The sequence below is a fragment of the Podarcis bocagei genome (genome assembly GCF_964188305.1).
Source record: "Podarcis bocagei genome assembly, chromosome: 18".
NCBI lineage: Eukaryota > Metazoa > Chordata > Lepidosauria > Squamata > Lacertidae > Podarcis > Podarcis bocagei.
The window spans coordinates 4622538-4640668 of record NC_138144.1 but is presented as its reverse complement, the minus strand read 5'-3'; the positions used below and the strand labels follow the sequence as shown (position 1 = coordinate 4640668).

At 49.1% G+C, this 18131-nt stretch overlaps 1 protein-coding gene across 1 annotated transcript in view; it reads left to right on the top strand.

Moving 5' to 3' along the window:
* The first annotated feature begins 10905 nt into the window (after positions 1–10905).
* Positions 10906–18131, top strand: part of CERS4 (ceramide synthase 4) — a 96347-nt gene continuing 89121 nt past the window's right edge. The window contains exon 1 of the mRNA XM_081177939.1: positions 10906–11019. The gene's annotated coding sequence lies outside the window, so the exon portion shown is untranslated. The remainder of the gene's footprint in view (positions 11020–18131) is intronic.

Here is an 18131-nt window from a genome sequence, read left to right as displayed (position 1 = left end):
CAGCAGGACTAAGCTGCTTCTGGCAAAGCAGAGCAGCGCATGGAAAAGCCGTTTACCTTCCCGCCAGGGTGGTACCTATTTATCTACTTGCACTTTGACATGCTTTCAAACTGCTAGGTTGGCAGGAGCAGGGACCGAGCAACAGGAGCTCGCCCCGTTGCGGGGATTCGAACCGCCAACCTTCTGATCGGCAAGCCCTAGGCTCTGTGGTTTAACCCAAAGCGCCACCCGCGTCCCCTACTATTGAATAGGACATCCCTATTTTTACAGGAGAAATGTTGTAGGATATTCTTCTTTGGCGATCCCTCATAGCCAAGGAAGATTGTCTTCCATAAACACGGTTTTAACAGTGAGTCCATAAGTGACTGTGGAGGCCAATTCTGGATCCACACATCCTTCCACAGGGGGGACACAAGTTTCCAGGCGGGAGTTGATCCTAGTGACGGTTTGCCAAGTGTGCCTTCCTTTTAGCACGTTTCTCCCTTGTGTCCTGAGTTCGAGCGTCTTCAAATTCCATGACAACTTTGGCAAAGGCTGTTCTCCAACTGGAGCACTCGCAGGCCAGTGTTCCCCAGTTGTCGGTATTTATACTACATTTTTAAAGCATTGTCTTGAGAGAGTCTTTGAACCACTTTTGTTGACCACCAGCATTACGCTTCCCATTTTTAAGTTCGGAATAAAGTAGTTGCTTTGGAAGACGATAATCAGGCATCTGTACAACATGGTCCAACAAAGTAGGATGTTGAAGAATCGTCGCTTTGACACGGGTGATCTTTGCTTCTTCCAGTACACCGGCATGCAACCCATCGCTCAGATCTCCAGCAGAGGGGAACGACCAGAAGGCTCAGGTGCAAAAGTGGCCCAGCGGCTTCTACAATTGCCTCGCCCGAATGTTAGTAGAGACATCACCTTGCCAACAAAGGTCCGTATAGTAAAAGCTCTGGTTTTCCCAGTAGTGAAGTATGGAAGTGAGAGCTGGACCATAAAGAAGGCTGATGGCCGAAGAATGGATGCTTTTGAATTCTGGTGCTGGAGGAGACTCTTGAGAGTCCCATGGACTGCAAGAAGATCAAACCTCTCCATTCGGAAGGAAATCAGCCCTGAGTGCTCACTGGAAGGACAGATCCTGAAGCTGAGGCTCCAAGACTTTGGCCACCTCATGAGAAGAGAAGACTCCCTGGAAAAGACCCTGATGCTGGGAAAGATGGAGGGCACAAGGAGAAGGGGATGGCAGAGGATGAGATGGTGGGACAGTGTTCTTGAAGCTACCAGCATGAGTTTGACCAAACTGCGGGAGGCAGTGGAAGACAGAAGTGCCTGGCTTGCTCTGCTCCAGGGGGTCACAAAGAGTCGGACACGACTAAACGACTAAACAACAACAACAAACTTTAGGGCCGGGCCGGCAGTGGATATACGTTTGCCCCTCTGGCACCGAAATGCTGAGGTTTGAACTTCCCCGATGGAATGGGACTCACGGCAGTTGCAACCCGAGATTTCTGGAGGCGGAGATACTAAGAGAGATCAAAGGAGCATTTCATGAAACCCCAGCGCTGGGGAGTGATGTCATACGCCGAGGGAGAGGTGTGGGTGGAAGAGGCAGATGACATCACTTCCTGTCTGGTCCTCTGGAGACTGATTGGAACCATGTTTCCAGGTGCTGGGCACGCCATGGAAGTGAAAAACGCCTCTCTTTTCCCAGCCAGCTTTTGCTCAGCCCAATGAGGGGTGTGGGCCGCACGGTGCTTCCCCCCCTTCCACCACCCCCAACTAAAGGAGGTCTTCTGGCACCTGGCGTACCCCATGGTCCTTTCCTGTTGTGTCTGTTCCCGGGCGGAGAGGGCCGTGGGGCTGTTTTCTTTAGAACACACCGTGCCAGAAGGGGCCGACGTCGTCGGGGTGAACTTAGCCAGGCGTCTCTTCCCCCCTCCGGCGGGATTTCGAGGGAAGGACCCCTCCCCGAATTCAGGAAATAACTTATGAGGAGGGGGGCACATATGAGTCATGGGCTTCAGGGAGCTGGAACACTGGCTTACAGTTTCTCGAGTAAACGCCTTCCACCCCATCGCTCCTGCCATGGTTTGCTGTCCTTTGCTGTCCGGTTAGAAGCTCAAGTTAGGTTCAGGTGCTTCAAAAGCGAAGGGATGAAGGATGCACGCAGACGGTCGCTGCCGCAGAGCAAAGACGTTTCTTTGCAACAGGGCACCAGGCCATCGCAAAACAACAGATTCACTGAATTATTATTATTATCATGATGATTTTGTTGTTGTTGTTGAGTCGTTTAGTCGTGTCCGACTCTTCGTGACCCCCTGGACCAGAGCATGCCAGGCCCTCCTGTCTTCCACTGCCTCCCGCAGTTTGGTCAAACTCATGCTGGCAGCTTCGAGAACACTGTCCCACCATCTCGTCCTCTTTCGTCCCCTTCTCCTTGTGCCCTCCATCTTTCCCAACATCAGGGTCTTTTCCAGGGAGTCTTCTCTTCTCATGAGGTGGCCAAAGTCTTGGAGCCTCAGCTTCAGGATCTGTCCTTCCAGTGAGCACTCAGGGCTGATTTCCTTCAGAATGGAGAGGTTTGATCATCTTGCAGTCCATGGGACTCTCAAGAGTCTCCCCCAGCGCCATAATTCAAAAGCATCCATTCTTCGGCGATCAGCCTTCTTACTGCTATTTTAAAAAATGCCTTCTGAATTGCACACGAAAGTAGTGATCATTTCTGGGTGAACTGTATGTGAATTAAGTTTATTTTGCAGGAGAACGTGGGCGGTTTTTAATCCAATTCAGTTTTAATTTCAGTTCAGTCCTTTATATATATCTCATATATTTACAGTGGTACCTCAGGTTACATACGCTTCAGGTTACATGCGCCTCAGGTTACAGACTCCACTAACCCAGAAATAGTGCTTCAGGTTAAGAACTTTGCTTCAGGATGAGAACAGAAATCGTGCTCCAGCGGCACAGCAGCAGCAGGAGGTCCCATTAGTTAAAGTGGTGCTTCAGGTTAAGAACAGCTTCAGGTTAAGAACGGACCTCCGGAATGAATTAAGTACATAACCAGAGGTACCACTGTATAACTATCTGGCTTTTAAAAGGCAGCTTTTAATGATGGGGTTTTTTAAATTGTGTTTTTAATATTTTGTTGGAGCCATGCATTCAGATTCCCATTGACAGTCGTACCTCAGAAGTCGAACGGAATCCATTCCAGAAGTCCGTTCGAGTTCCAAAACGTTTGGAAACCAAAGCGCAGCTTCCGATTGGCTGCAGGAAGCTCCTGCAGCCAATTGGAAGCCACGGAAGCCCCGTCGGACGTTCGACTTCCAAAATTAGTTTGCAAACCGGAACCATCACTTCCGGGTTTGCGGTATTCAGGAGCCAAAACGTTTGGGAACTAAGCTGTTTGAAAACCAAGGTACGACTGTACTAATATATCAGTTCAGCAAATCGCAGAGCCGTTTCCTATATTTCCTTATATGTATTTGGGGTTTTTTATGTCCCCGCCACCCATTTCTTTATTGAAACAAATTAAACAATAAAACACAAATAACAGAAATACCAAAACCCAGCACCCTCTATTCAGGAGAGAATATTAGGTCAGTAAAGTGCTTAAGACCATCTGGAAAGCCAAATTTCATATTGGACTTCGGTGTGTGTGTGTGTGGAGTCCTCTGCTGTATATTAGATAAAACCATGGGTAGGCAAACTAAGGCCCGGGGGCCAGATCCGGCCCAATCACCTTCTCAATCTGGCCCGCGGACCGGCCAGGAATCAACGTGTTTTCACATGAGTAGAATGTGTCCTTTTATTTAAAATGCATCTCTGGGTTATTTGTGGGGCATAGGAATTCGTTCTTTTTTTTTCCTTTCCAAAATATAGTCCGGCCCCCCACAAGCTCTGAGGGACAGTGGACCGGCCCCCTGCTGAAAAAGTTTGCTGAGCCCTGTATCATAAAACCCACCAAACAGCAAAGAAGTGTTCACAGCCCTTGGGCAACATGTTATTAAACATCCCGTAATGGCATCTTTGCGACGTATTTTCGTGAACTAATTTTCCTCCCGTTTCTTTTTTCTGCAACCTGTCTGTTGCAGAATCCTCTTTTTTTTGAAAGGTGTGAAGTGCGGATCTTCTTGGTGGGTTTTGAGAAGTCACGAAAATAATTTAGGTAGCATTTGCGGGCGGAAAGAAACAGCGACAGCAAATCATCCTGGCGTGATTTCCTTTCCTGGCCTTGAATGGGAACGGTGGCCATTTTTCCGCCTCTGTCTTGGTTCCTGGCGGAATCCCCCGACTTCCCTGGATGGGGCGAATGTATCGGCCGTTCTGCCCCATAGAAAATGCCCCATGTGTGCCGTTCTCTCAGCCAGCTGTGGATCAGAATTCAACCCCTCCTGAAATGTGGGGCCTCAAGCGCAGCCTCAGAATAATCTCTAGGATTTTCTTTGGACGGAGGTTGTTTTTTTGTAAGGGGGGGGGGTCTCACCCTTATAATCCTCCAGTAATGAATTCCCTTTGACCCGGAGAGGTGAAGACCCGCTGGAAACTCCAGCAGGATTTCCGTAAAAAAATAAAATAAAATAAAAATTCCTGCAAGCCTAGCTCCCTGGGACAGGATGGGGAGAGGGATGAAGGGGGTCAGTAAAGGAAAGGGAGGTATTTCTCTGGCCAACTGTAAGGCTCTTTTTGAGTCAAGGGAGCCCAGAATTGAGGCCACACCACAACACCATACATTTAAAGCAGGATCGTAGCACTTTGAAACAGCATCCTAGAAGCTGCACTGTTTGTGAAGGCATGTCCTCCAACATTTCCCTGACGAAAACAGGGACGTCTGATTCCATAATAATACTTCTACTATTTATACTGGGTCGCCCCAGCCACTCTGATGGCTTCCTACATATATAAAATCATGATAAAACATTTTAAAACTTCCCCACACAGGCCTACGTTCAGATGGCTCGGAGGTCGGATAACTCTATCCCCTCCAACATTTGTCCGATGAAAATAGGTGCGTCTATTCCACCCCCTCCAACATTTCTCTGATACAAAAATTGTTGTTGTTTAGTCATTTAGCCGTGTCCGACTCTTCGTGACTCCATGGACCAGAGCACGCCAGGCCCTCCTGTCTTCCACTGCCTCCCGCAGTTTGGTCAAACTCATGCTGGTAGCTTCGAGAACACTGTCCCACCATCTCGTCCTCTGTCGTCCCCTTCTCCTTGTGCCCTCCATCTTTCCCAACATCAGGGTCTTTTCCAGGGAGTCTTCTCTTCTCATGAGGTGGCCAAAGTCTCAGCTTCAGGATCTGTCCTTCCAGTGAGCACTCAGGGCTGATTTCCTTCAGAATGGAGAGGTTTGATCATCGTGCAGTCCATGGGACTCTCAAGAGTCTCCCCCAGCACCATAGGATGTCCTATTCCATCCCCTCCAACATTTCTCTCTAGCTCGGGATGATGGGATTTGTAGTCCCCCCCAAAAGTTGGAGACCCAATTTTTGGAACACACTGCTGCACAGCCATTGCCGGATTCACGTATAAGCTAAACAAGCTACAGCTTAGGGCCCCACTCTCTTGGGGGCCCCCAAAAAATTTAAAGGAAAAAAAACCTGGATATACATTTCTAAACTATAAGATAAAAAACAAACACAATAAAACCTATATACAGCAACAGTGTTTTATGTTGTGTAGGCTCCTTTGATGTAAGTCATGGGCCCCGCCTGTTCGCCTGCTCCCTAAAATATCACTGATCTGCTCCTTTCTATATATAGGGTGCCTACATTCTGCATGGACTGGTTATTTTGTTATGTGCAAATGCCTTAAAAAAGGTAAAGGGACCCCTGACCGTTAGGTCCAGTCATGACCAACTCTGGGGTTGCGGCGCTCATCTGGCTTTGTTGGCCGAGGGAGCTGGCGTACAGCTTCCAGGCCATGTGGCCAGCAGGACTAAGCTGCTTCTGGTGAACCAGAGCAGCGCACGGAAACGCCGTTTACCTTCCCGCCGGAGTGGTACCTATTTATCTACTTGCACTTTGACGTGCTTTGGAACTACTAGGTTGGCAGGAGCTGGGACTGAGCAATGGGAGCTCACCCCGTCGTGGGGATTCGAACCGCCGACTTTTCGATCGGCAAGCCCAAGTGCCACAGTGGTTATATTCAACACAAAAAACAGTGGCAATTTGTTGTTGACAAAGGACAGCTGGACATATAAAGGGCCCCGTTACTTTCAGTAGCTTGGGGCCTCATCAATCCTAAATCTGGGCCTGTGCCCAGCCTGTTCAACCTGTGGCAATACCAGGTGTAAATGAGGCAATGGATTTAAACCACTTCCAAGCCTTCTTAAATCCCATTTCCAGTCCTCAAATTCTTTCACCTGGACTGCAAGTATTTAGCCGAGGGCTTGGGTTGCCCTCTAGCGACCAAATGGAGAACCTTCACCCTATGAAGGGCTTGCTCACAAATTTATTGACAGCTTCACCAATTATGATAGCTAGGAAGTGGAAGGGCCACGCAGAATATAAAATACAAGAATGGTGTAAAGAGGTGTGGGATATATAGCTGTTGTTGTTTAGTCATTTAGTCGTGTCTGCCTCTTCGTGACCCCCTGGACCAGAGCACGCCAGGCCCTCCTGTCTTCCACTGCCTCTCGCAGTTTGGTCAAACTCATGCTGGTAGCTTCGAGAACACTGTCCCACCATCTCATCCTCTGTCGTCCCCTTCTCCTTGTGCCCTCCATCTTTCCCAGCATCAGGGTCTTTTCCAGGGAGTCTTCTCTTCTCATGAGGTGGCCAAAGTCTTGGAGCCTCAGCTTCAGGATCTGTCCTTCCAGTGAGCACTCAGGGCTGATTTCCTTCAGAATGGAGAGGTTTGATCTTCTTGCAGTCCATGGGACTCTCAAGAGTCTCCTCCAGCACCAGAATTCAGAAGCATCCATTCTTCGGCGATCAGCCTTCTTGATGGTCCATCTCTCACTTCCATACATCACTACTGGGAAAACCAGAACTATAGAGAGAATAAGGTAAAGGTAAAGGGACCCCTGACCATTAGGTCTAGTCGTGGCCGACTCTGGGGTTGCGGCGCTCATCTCGCTTTATTGGCCAAGGGAGCTGGCGTACAGCTTCTGGGTCATGTGGCCAGCATGACTAAGCCGCTTCTGGCGAACCAGAGCAGCGCACGGAAATGCCGTTTACCTACCTGCCGGAGCAGTGCCTATTTATCTACTTGCGCTTTGACGTGCTTTCGAACTGCTAGGTTGGCAGGAGCAGGGACTGAGCAACGGGAGCTCACCCCTCATTGCGGGGATTCGAACCGCCAACCTTCTGATTGGCAAGTCCTAGGCTCTGTGGTTTAACCCACAGCGCCACCCATGTCTCCATAGAGAGAATAGGGTATCCCTATTTTCATCGGAAAAATGTTGTAGAGGATGCTCAAACGAGACAAAACCTTGCATCCACTTAAATCATCCTTGAATGAAAAATACAGAGCTGGAACGCTGCAGCTTCTGTTATCAGTCTCGATTCAATCAGTAGCAGACGCAACCTTCAGCTGCTTCCCCAGGATAAGTTTGCTCACCAGCAATTTCGCCTCTCTCTCGCAGCCAAGACAATGGTGTTCCTGGAAGCCATCCAATAATAATCTCTCCTTATTTATTCATGAGCGTTATTTATTTAACAGATTCCGTATCTCCGCCCTTTAGCTCCGAGAAACACCTAAGAACCCTTTTGTAAACTGTCTCTCCGCTCAGAGGCAAACTCTGGTGAGAAGAGCGTCTGGCCTGGTAAACAGAACCCTATAAACTTTTATTGTTTGAGAAGAGATTTAATGGGTATGTCCTGGCTTCAGATCAAGGCTACGCCAGACAGGTCAGGAGGACCTTAACCCCTGCTAATGCAACTTATTACGGCAATAAACAATTACATACTGTTAATCCAACCACGTACTTAATTATATGTTTGATTTCACATCATGAGTGAATTAAAGTTTTCCAAATTATTATTATTATTATTATTATTACATTTCTATATCGCTCTTCCATCCCCTCCAACATTTCTCCCACGAAAATAGGGACGTCCCATTCCATCCCCTCCAACATTTCCCTGATGAAAATAGGGACGTCCTATTCCATCCCCTCCAACATTTCTCCCACGAAAATAGGGACGTCCTTTTCCACCCCTCCAACATTTCTCCCATGAAAAGAGGGACGTCCTATTCCATCCCCTCCAACATTTCCCTGATGAAAATAGGGACGTCCTATTCCATCCCCTCCAACATTTCTCCTGTGAAAATAGGGACGTCCTATTCCACCCCTCCAACATTTCTCCCATGAAAATAGGGACGTCCTATTCCACCCCCTCCAACATTTCTCCCGTGAAAATAGGGACGTCCTATTCCACCCCTCCAACATTTCTCCCGTGAAAATAGGGACGTCCTATTCCATCCCCTCCAACATTTCTCCTGTGAAAAGAGGGACGTTCTATTCCACCCCCTCCAACATTTCTCCCATGAAAATAGGGACGTCCTATTCCACCCCCTCCAACATTTCTCCCATGAAAAGAGGGACATCCTATTCCATCCCCTCCAACATTTCCCCAAGAAAAAGAGGGACATTCCAGGATCCAATCAGAAAGCGGGACAACTTCTGTAAATCTGCGACTGTCCCTGGAAAAGACGGACACTTGCAAATTCTGCTGTTCCTCCCAGGAGCTCAAGGAGGCAACATGGTTCTGCCCTTCCTACGTTCCTTTCTCACCACAACCCTGTAGGGCAGGTCAGACAGAAAGACCGTGGCTGGCCATCCGTCATGGATGCCCAAGTTGCGATTCCTGCTGTGCTGGTCGCAGGGGCTAACCGTGCGGCGAGGTCCAAATCCAGTCCAAGGTTGAGGCTGCGGTATGGAGGCTGTCCATCAAAGCTGAAGTGGGGTCTAAGGCGGGGAGTTGGGTGGGGTCAGGAACTCTGGCAGAAGAGCAGGACAGGGTTCAGGCAGGAACTAGCAACCAACAATGTTGCTCCCGCAACCGGGGACTGGGCTGACTGGCTGGCTTTTATCTGCCCCAAGGCATAGGGCGGCCCCGGTCCACAGGTGACTCGCCTCTCCTGGCCTGGAGGCGAGCACTCCTCCTGCGGGAACTTAGTTCCCTCCGCCTCTCTGCCCTGAGCCTCTGCAGCTCAGGAGAGGCTGGAGGGTTCCTGGACCCAGAGGCAACCTCACCTTCCCCTGACGGGGCTGAGAGTGGAGCACCTGCAGGCAATGGGGCCTCCATCACCTCAGGGGCCAGAGCAGACTCACCTGAGGACCCAGCACAGGTGAGGACCCTTCAGGCTCATGCCCCAGCCCCGCTGGTCCTGGAGGTTACTCCTGTGCAGGCTTGGATTCCTAAGGTCCAGCCTCCGAGTCCGAATCCCAGGCCATCACACCTGCATTGCCCAATGGCCATTGCGTTCCTTCCCAGTTCTACGATTCTACGATTCTGCAATTCCACCTGGAGGTGCGCCGCGATATGTCAGCAGACCTCAGGGGCAGCAGGAGCCATTTCTCACCCCCATTCCGTGGGAAATTACTCACCCCCCCCCCCATTTTTTAAATGATTTTCAACATTTATCACAAAAATAATGTAACAAAACACACGACAAAGAAAAACACACATTACAATAAACTAAAGGCAAAGAAACATTATTTCTTCAAATACCTAATTCTCACTACATTGATAACAGACTTCCTCAAACCCCCCTAACTGAATTTCATTATATCACCTATATAACAGTTCTCCAAATTCATATTTCTAATTATATGGATTCCTTTCATTTGCTAACCTCTTCTCCTTTATTAATATTCTGATCCTTAATATTTACTACCACATATTCTTATTCTCTGCTCTCTGCTTTTTCACCTTGCCAACAAAGGTCCGTGTAGTCAAAGCTATGGTTTTCCCAGTAGTGATGTATGGAAGTGAGAGGTGGACCATAAAGAAGGCTGATCGCCGAAGAATGGATGCTTTTGAATTCTGGTGCTGGAGGAGACTCTTGAGAGTCCCATGGACGGCAAGAAGATCAAACCAATCCATTCTGAAGGAAATCAGCCCTGAGTGCTCGCTGGAAGGACAGATCCTGAAGCTGAGGCTCCAAGACTTTGGCCACCTCATGAGAAGAGAAGACTTCCTGGGAAAGACCCGGATGTTGGGAAAGATGGAGGGCACAAGGAGAAGGGACGACAGAGGATGAGATGGTGTTCTTGAAGCTACCAGCATGAGTTTGACCAAACTGCGGGAGGCAGTGGAAGACAGGAGTGCCTGGCGTGCTCTGGTCCATGGGGTCATGAAGAGGCAGACACGATTACGTGTCTAAGCAACAACATTCTTATTCTACCCCTAGGCCTATTTATTACTTCCAAGAATTTTCTGTTTCTCTTATATCACAATATTTAGCTAAATATTCTTTAAATTTCTTGCAATCCTCTTGTATCTCCTCTTCTTCCTGACCGCGGATTCTTCCAGTCAGGTTGGCCAGCTCCAAAAAGTCCAACATCTTCATCTGCCATTCTTCCATTGTTGGTATTTCTTGCAATTTCCAGTTTTTTTGCTAACCTCCGCGGGGAAATTACTGCCCTTTATTCCACGGAATACTTTGGCCACCTCATGAGAAGAGAAGACTCCCTGGAAAAGACCCTGATGTTGGGAAAGATGGAGGGCGCAAGGAGAAGGGGACGACAGAGGACCAGATGGTTGGACAGTGTTCTCAAAGCTACCAGCATGAGTTTGACTAAACTAAACAACAACAACAAATTCCACGTAGAAGATCTTGCTCTGGGGGAAAGGTGTCTAGTTATCATCTGCCTTTTGTTCCTGCCAGCCAGCCGGGCTCCCCCTCCCTCCCGTGGCTTCAGACATTGATCTGCTAACTCTCTGGCATTCGTCTCCCGACAGCCATCAGCTAATAAACTTTGGTCCGCAGAGTCCAAGGCCGGCCAACACTTCACTCTGAGTAATTTCTCCGAACGGGTCGCCCGGGTGAAGAGCTCTCGCCTCGGCTGCAGCCGGAGAAGGTAAGGGGAAAACTGCCCCGATATGCCCAGGTGTGCCCACCTCGCCTCTTCCTGCCCCGCACCCTGAGACAGAGGGTGTGACAGGCAGAAATCCAACCGGTGCTGTTTTGCAAAAGCGCAGGCCTGTTGAGTGCCTGCCAGGAATAGGATTGTAAAAGCCGAGGAGCCTCAGAGGGCGTTTACTAAGGGGGTTGGTTTGGATGACCCTTGGAGCCCTTTTCTATTCTATGAAATATCGGAGCGAGCTTTCTGTTATAAGTGCATTTGACTTGGGAGTTTCCCTCGCGGCGAAGTCTTCCAGAGCTCGTGGAAAGGGATCTGGAATCCCTTTTGGACAACTGCGGTGGAGAGTCTGTTTTTTAAGGATGCAGGTTCGCTTCGACATTCGCCTCTCCTGCTCCCTTTTGATTTGTAGAGCTGAGCTGCGGCAGCAAAATGTTTCATTTTGCATAGGCGTTGATGTGGCATCTTGGACGCACTTACACTTTCTGATGGTGGAGTCGAAATGGATTCTGCTTGCGCTTTTGATGTGTGATCTATGGAGGGATTCGATCAAATCTCGTCCTGTTTGGAAAGGAAAGTGGTTGCAGGGGGGATACTGAGGCAGAAGGGGGAAGGGGGCAAATAATGGGTGAGTGAATGGAGAGATTTGGACAATATAATTGGTGTTCTCTGTCGTCATACCCTCCCCACCGTCTGAAGTTTGGGATCAATATTTTCATCCGGTGTGATATTGATTATGTCGCCCCCTGCTGCCGTCATTCAAATGAATGCTGCGACGATCATGTAAAGAATTGCATTGGTAAATTTGGCCACGGCAAACGGCAACCCGGAATAATGTTGGTGTTTTTGCAGAACCCAAACTGCAGCAGAACGGAAACATTGCAGTACAGAGCAGATTCCGAGAGGAATGGGTGGAAATGAGCCCTTTCACATCCCTAAGGTAAAGGTAAAGGGACCCCTGACCATTAGGTCCAGTCGTGACCGACTCTGGGGTTGCGTGCTCATCTCGCTTTATTGGCCGAGGGAGCCGGCGTATAGCTTCCGGGTCATGTGGCCAGCAGGACTAAGCTGCTTCTGGCAAACCAGAGCAGTGCACGGAAACGCCATTTGCCTTCCCGGCAGAGCGGTACCTATTTATCTACTTGATCTTTGACGTGCTTTCGAACTGCTAGGTGGGCAGGAGCAGGGACCGAGCAATGGGAGCTCATCCCGTTGCGGGGATTCGAACCGCCAACCTTCTGATCGGGAAGTCCTAGGCTCTGTGGTTTAACCCACAGCGCCACCCACGTCCCTTTCACATCCCTAGTAGCGTTCAAAATTCCCCAGGTACCAGGCATGTTTTGCAACTGGTGGCGGGTCCAGTTGCAACTATGTGGAGATTTCTGTTGGCAGCCACAGCTGGTGACCACAGTTAAAAAAGCCTCTTTCTTGGTCCATAGTTAATTTCCATTTCTATTATGTGTGCTTCTCCTTCTTGGATTCTGGGACAAGCGAATTGTTGTTAGAGCAAGCTGCACTCAAGCAATACAGCTGAGATCATAGAATCGTAGAACTGCAACACTGGAAGGGACCCCGAGGGGGAATAGATGTTCCGTTGGGGCAACAAAGACCTAGATTAAAGTGGTGGCTCTGTGGTCTAAACTACTGAACCTCTTGGGCTTGCTGACTGGAAGGTCGGCGGTTCGAATCCCCACGATGGAGCGAGCTCCCGTTGCTCTGTCCCACCTCCTGCCAACCCAGCAGTTCGAAAGCACACCAGCGCAAGTAGATAAATAGGTACCACTACGGCAGGAAGGTAAACAGCATTTCCATGCACTCTGGTTTCCGTCACGGTGTCCTGTTGCGCCAGAAGCGGTTTAGTCCCGCTGGCTACATGAACCGGAAAGTTGTCTGTGGACAAACGGCGGCTCCCTCGGCCTGAAAGAGAGATGAGCGTCGCAACCCCATAATCGCCTTTGACTGGACTTAACCATCCAGAGGTCCTTTACCTTTTTTATGTACCCGGGTTTCTGACCTGGCAGCAACCGTATTTGTTGTTGTTGTTTAGTCATTTAGTCGTGTCCACCCATCATGACCCCATGGACCAGAGCATGCCAGGCCCTCCTGTCTTCCACTGCCTCCCGCAGTTTGGTCAAACTCATGCTAGTAGCTTCAAGAATACTATCCAACCATCTCATCCTCTGTCATCCCCTTCTCCTTGTGCCCTCCATCTTTCCCAACATCAGGGTCTTTTCCAGGGAGTCTTCTCTTCTCATGAGGTGGCCAAAGTCTTGGAGCCTCAGCTTCAGGATCTGTCCTTCCAGTGAGCACTCAGGGCTGATTTCCTTCAGAATGGAGAGGTTGGATCTTCTTGCCGTCCATGGGACTCTCAAGAGTCTCCTCCAGCACCAGAATTCAGAAGCATCCATTCTTCGGCCATCATCCTTCTTGATGGTCCAGCTCTCACTTCCATACATCACTACTGGGAAAACCATAGCGTTGACTATACAGACCATTGTTGGCAAGGTGATGTCTCTGCTTTTTAAGATGCTGTCTAGGTTTAGACAGCATCTTAAAAAGCAAGGACAACCCTATCTGAGGACTGCTTAAAAGTCCTGCAAGTCTCACGATCCTAAACAAAACTCAAGGCGTCACATTAGGAGTGGGAACCAGGAAGAGTTTCAAATTAAATTAAAAAATTTTAGGCAAATTAAAAAAATTGAACCCAATCCTTTTCCACGCCAAAAGGCAGGCTCGACGTTTCGTAACGAGTGTTGCTGGATAGTTGGAAAGCATTCCAAGATTCCGAACTGTTTCAACTGCCCGCGTTTCCCGGGAGCAGCCCCTGTTTCTCTGCTGGCTCTCTGAGATAGAACAATGGCCTTATTATGTCACACGTCTTTGGGCCTTTTGGGCGATGCTGCGCATGCAGTTTTGAAATGCACGCGAGCGCAAACACTGGCGTCTGCCTCGCCTGGGTTTCTAGATGTGAGATATCTGAGGGGCAAGAGGGAGCGACATTATGTGGACCATACTTTCGTCCGGCGCAGTGTCGGGTCGTTGTTTTTTGTAGTCGATTTTTTTGTTTACTAAGCTTTAAAACATTTGCGTGGGTTGAACCACAGAGCCTAGGGCTTGCCGATCGGAAGGTCGGCGGTTCGAATCCCCGCAATGGGTTGAGCTCCCGTTGCTGGGTCCCTGCTCCTGCCAACCTAGCAGTTCGAAAGCACGTCAAAGTGCAAGTAGATAAATAGGTACTGCTCCGGCGGGAAGGTAAACGGCGTTTCCGTGCGCTGCTCTGGTTCGCCAGAAGCGGCTTAGTCCTGCTGGCCACATGACCCGGAAGCTGTATGCCGGCTCCCTCTGCCAGTAAAGTGAGATGAGCGCCACAACCCCAGAGTCGGCCACGACTGGACCTAATGGTCAGGGGTCCCTTTACCTTTACCTTTTATATATTCCATATTCTAACTTCGTTATACATTTCTCTTTCACTTCGACTTCCCACCTTTCCCTCCGTGCCTTTCTCAATCCCATTTTACTATTATTTATTAAATTTGCACACCGCCCTATAAAAAACACCATCTGCCATCTGGTGGGAGGGTGCCACTACCGAGAAGGCCCTCTACCTGGTTCCCTGTAACATCACTTCTCGCAGGGAGGCAACCGCCAGAAGGCCCTCGGCGCTGGACCTCAGTGTCCGCGCTGGACGATGGGGGTGGAGATGCTCCTTCAGGTATACAGGACCGAGGCCGTTTAGGGCTTTCAAGGTCAGCACCAACACTTTGAATTGTGCTCGGAAACATCCTGGGAGCCAGTGTAGGTCTTTCAAGACTGGTGTTATGTGGTCTCGGCGGCCGCTCCCAGTCACCAGTCTAGCTGCCGCATTCTGGATGAGTTGTAGTTTCCGGGTCACCTTCAAAGGTAGCCCCACATAAAGCGCATTGCAGTAGTCCAAGCGGGAGATAACCAGAGCATGCACCACTCTGGCAAGACAGTCTGCGGGCAGGGAGGGTCTCATCCTGCGTACCAGATGGAGCTGGTAAACAGCTGCCCTGGACACAGAACTGACCTATGTCTCCATGGACAGCTGTGAGTCCAGAATGACTCCCAGGCTGCGCACCTGGTCCTTCAGGGACACGGTTACCCCATTCAGGACCTGAGAGTCCTCCACACCTGCCCGCCCCCTGTCTCCCCAAAACAGTACTTCTGTCTTGTCAGGATTCAACCTTAATCTGTTAGGCGCCACCCATCCTCCAATTTGGAGAGAGGAGGTTCTTGGGGTACCTAAGAAATATTCTTCTGATTCATATATTATCAATATTTCAAATCCTGCTCACGGTTTCATCTGATTACAATATTTTTTTCAGATATTCCAAAAAGGACTACTGTTCTTCCATACTGAGCCCCTCGTCTTGTTCTCTTACTTTTGCTGTTAGTTCCGCCAGTTCCTCACAGTCCATTTGCTTTAAAATCCATTATTCTACTTTTGGTGCATTCCTTCCAGTTCTGCGCATATAAGATTCTGGCTGCTGTTGTTGCATGTGTAAATAAATGAATCATTTTTTGGAGGCTGTCTCTCTCGAGCAGTGTTGAAGGCCCTAACCCACAACAGCCCTCTAGGCAGTGGTGTAGCAAGGTAGGTGGTACCCAGGGCACAAAATTTCTTGTACCACCCCATAGCTGTAAACTTCTCCCTTTTCTTGCGAGGAATCCTATTTGGAATAAGGGAATTTCCCTTAAAAAGGGAAAATTGACAGCTATGACCCCCCAAAAAAAATCATTAAAAGAAGGAAAAATAAGATACCATATTTTTCGCTCTATAAGACGCACCAGACCATAAGACGCACCTAGTTTTTGGAGGAGGAAAACAAGAAAGAAAAAATTCTGAATCTCAGAAGCAGTAGCGAAAGCAGCGATCCCTCTTGCTGTTCTGGCTTCTGGGATAGCTGCGCAGCCTGCATTCGCTCCATAAGACGCACACACATTTCCCCTTACTTTTTAGGAGGGAAAAAGTGAGTCTTATAGAGCAAAAAATACGGTATTTACAGAGGAGGGGGTCTCCGCCAGTTGTTCCAGGAGATTCCGGGGACTGAACCTGGAACATGCAAAGCTTGTGCTCTGTTGTTGTTGTTGTTTAGTCGTGTCTGACTCTTGATGACCCCCTGGACCAGAGCATGCCAGGCCCTCCTGTCTTCCACTGCCTCCTGCAGTTTGGTCAGACTCATGCTGGTAGCTTCCAGAACACTGTCCCACCATCTCGCCCTCTGTCGTCCCCTTCTCCTTGTGCCCTCCATCTTTCCCAACATCAGGGTCTTTTCCACGGAGTCTTCTCTTCTCATGAGGTGGCCAAAGTCTTGGAGCCTCAGCTTCACGATCTGTCCTTCCAGTGAGCACTCTGGGCTGATTTTCTTCAGAATGGAGAGGTTTGATGTTCTTGCCCAAGAAAGCTTGTGCTCTACTACCAAGCTAAAAACAAATCAAGATTCCAGTCCTTGGTGGAGGAAGCTGCCTCGCAGCAAGTTTGACTCTCCAGGAACTCAAGCAGAGAAGCAGCTTTCCCAGCCGCTCCTGCCCGTTCCTTTTCAGCAGAAATGGAAACGGATTGAACTTGGAACCCTCCCTGTGAAAAACACGTGCTTTGCTGGGCTCAGATCGCGGTGACTTTATAACCAGATTGGTGATGAGATTAAATGCCCCATCGAACAGTCCTAAGGTGGTAGCGGTTGTGTTTTTTTTCTTCAAAGGGTAACGGTTACAACCCAGACTGACGCAGAAAACCGTTTAGGCAGGGGTAGGTAGGCAACCTAAATGGGACGCAGGTGGCGCTGTGGGTTAAACCACAGAGCCTAGGACTTGCTGATCAGAAGGTCGGCGGTTCGAATCCCCGCGACGGAGTGAGCTCCCGTTGCTCGGTCCCTGCTCCTGCCAACCTAGCAGTTCGAAAGCCCGTCAAAGTGCAAGTAGATAAATAGGTACCGCTCTGGCGGGAAGGTAAATGGCGTTTCCGTGCGCTGCTCTGGTTCGCCAGAAGCGGCTTAGTCCTGCTGGCCACAAGACCCGGAAGCTGTACTCCGGCTCCCTCGGCCAATAAAGCGAGATGAGTGCCGCAACCCCAGAGTCGTCCACGACTGGACCTAATGGTCAGGGGTCCCTTTACCTTTACACAACCTAAAGCCCGGGGGGCCAGGATGCAGCCCAATCGCCTTCTCAATTCCAGGAATCAGCATGTTTTTACATGAGTAGAATGTATGCTTTTATATAAAATGCAACTCTGGGTTATTTGTGGGGCACAGGAATTCGTTCATTTCTTTCCCCAAAATATAGTCTGGCCTACCACATGGTCTGAGGGGTGGTGGACCGGCCCGCAGCTGAAAAAGGTTGCTGACCCCTGCGTTTAGGAGCAAAGGAGATTCTCATACCCTCCGACATTTCTCTGATGAAGCTAGGGACAACGTATTCCATCATCATAATAGTAATAATAATAATCTTTATTTTTTTATACCCAGTCCATCTGACTGGTTTGGGTTGCCCCGCCACTCTGGGCGGCTTTGAACATACAGTGGTACCTCGGATTACATACACTTCAGGTTACAGACTCCGCTAACCTAGAAATAGTACCTCGGGTTAAGAACTTTACCTCAGGATGAGAACAGAAATCGTGCTCCGGCGGCACGGCAGCAGCGGGAGGCCCCATTAGCTAAAGTGATGCTTCAAGTTAAGAACAGTTTCAGGTTAAGAACGGACCTCTGGAACGAATTAAGTACTTAACTTGAGGTACCACTGTATATATAAACAGAATAAAACTTTTTTTAAAAAAAGAAACCTTCCCCATACAGGGTTGCCGGGGGGGGGGGCAGAGGAAGTTGTGACTTAATGGAATAAATAAATAACTCTGTTGTAGCAGAAGCAACAGGAAGTCCTGTGGTAAACATTTATTTTTTTGCTGACCAGTTGCAAAGGCATTATTTATTGAGTCGCTGTCTGTCTGTTTGTCTTTCTGAATCAATGCGCATGTCTGGGATGTGGTTAAGAGGGGAACAAACGAGGTCAGAGGCAACTGCCATGCAGAAAATGAAACCTGGCAATGGTTTCATGTTATCAGCATTGGCCATTCACAAAGCAGTTGCTGA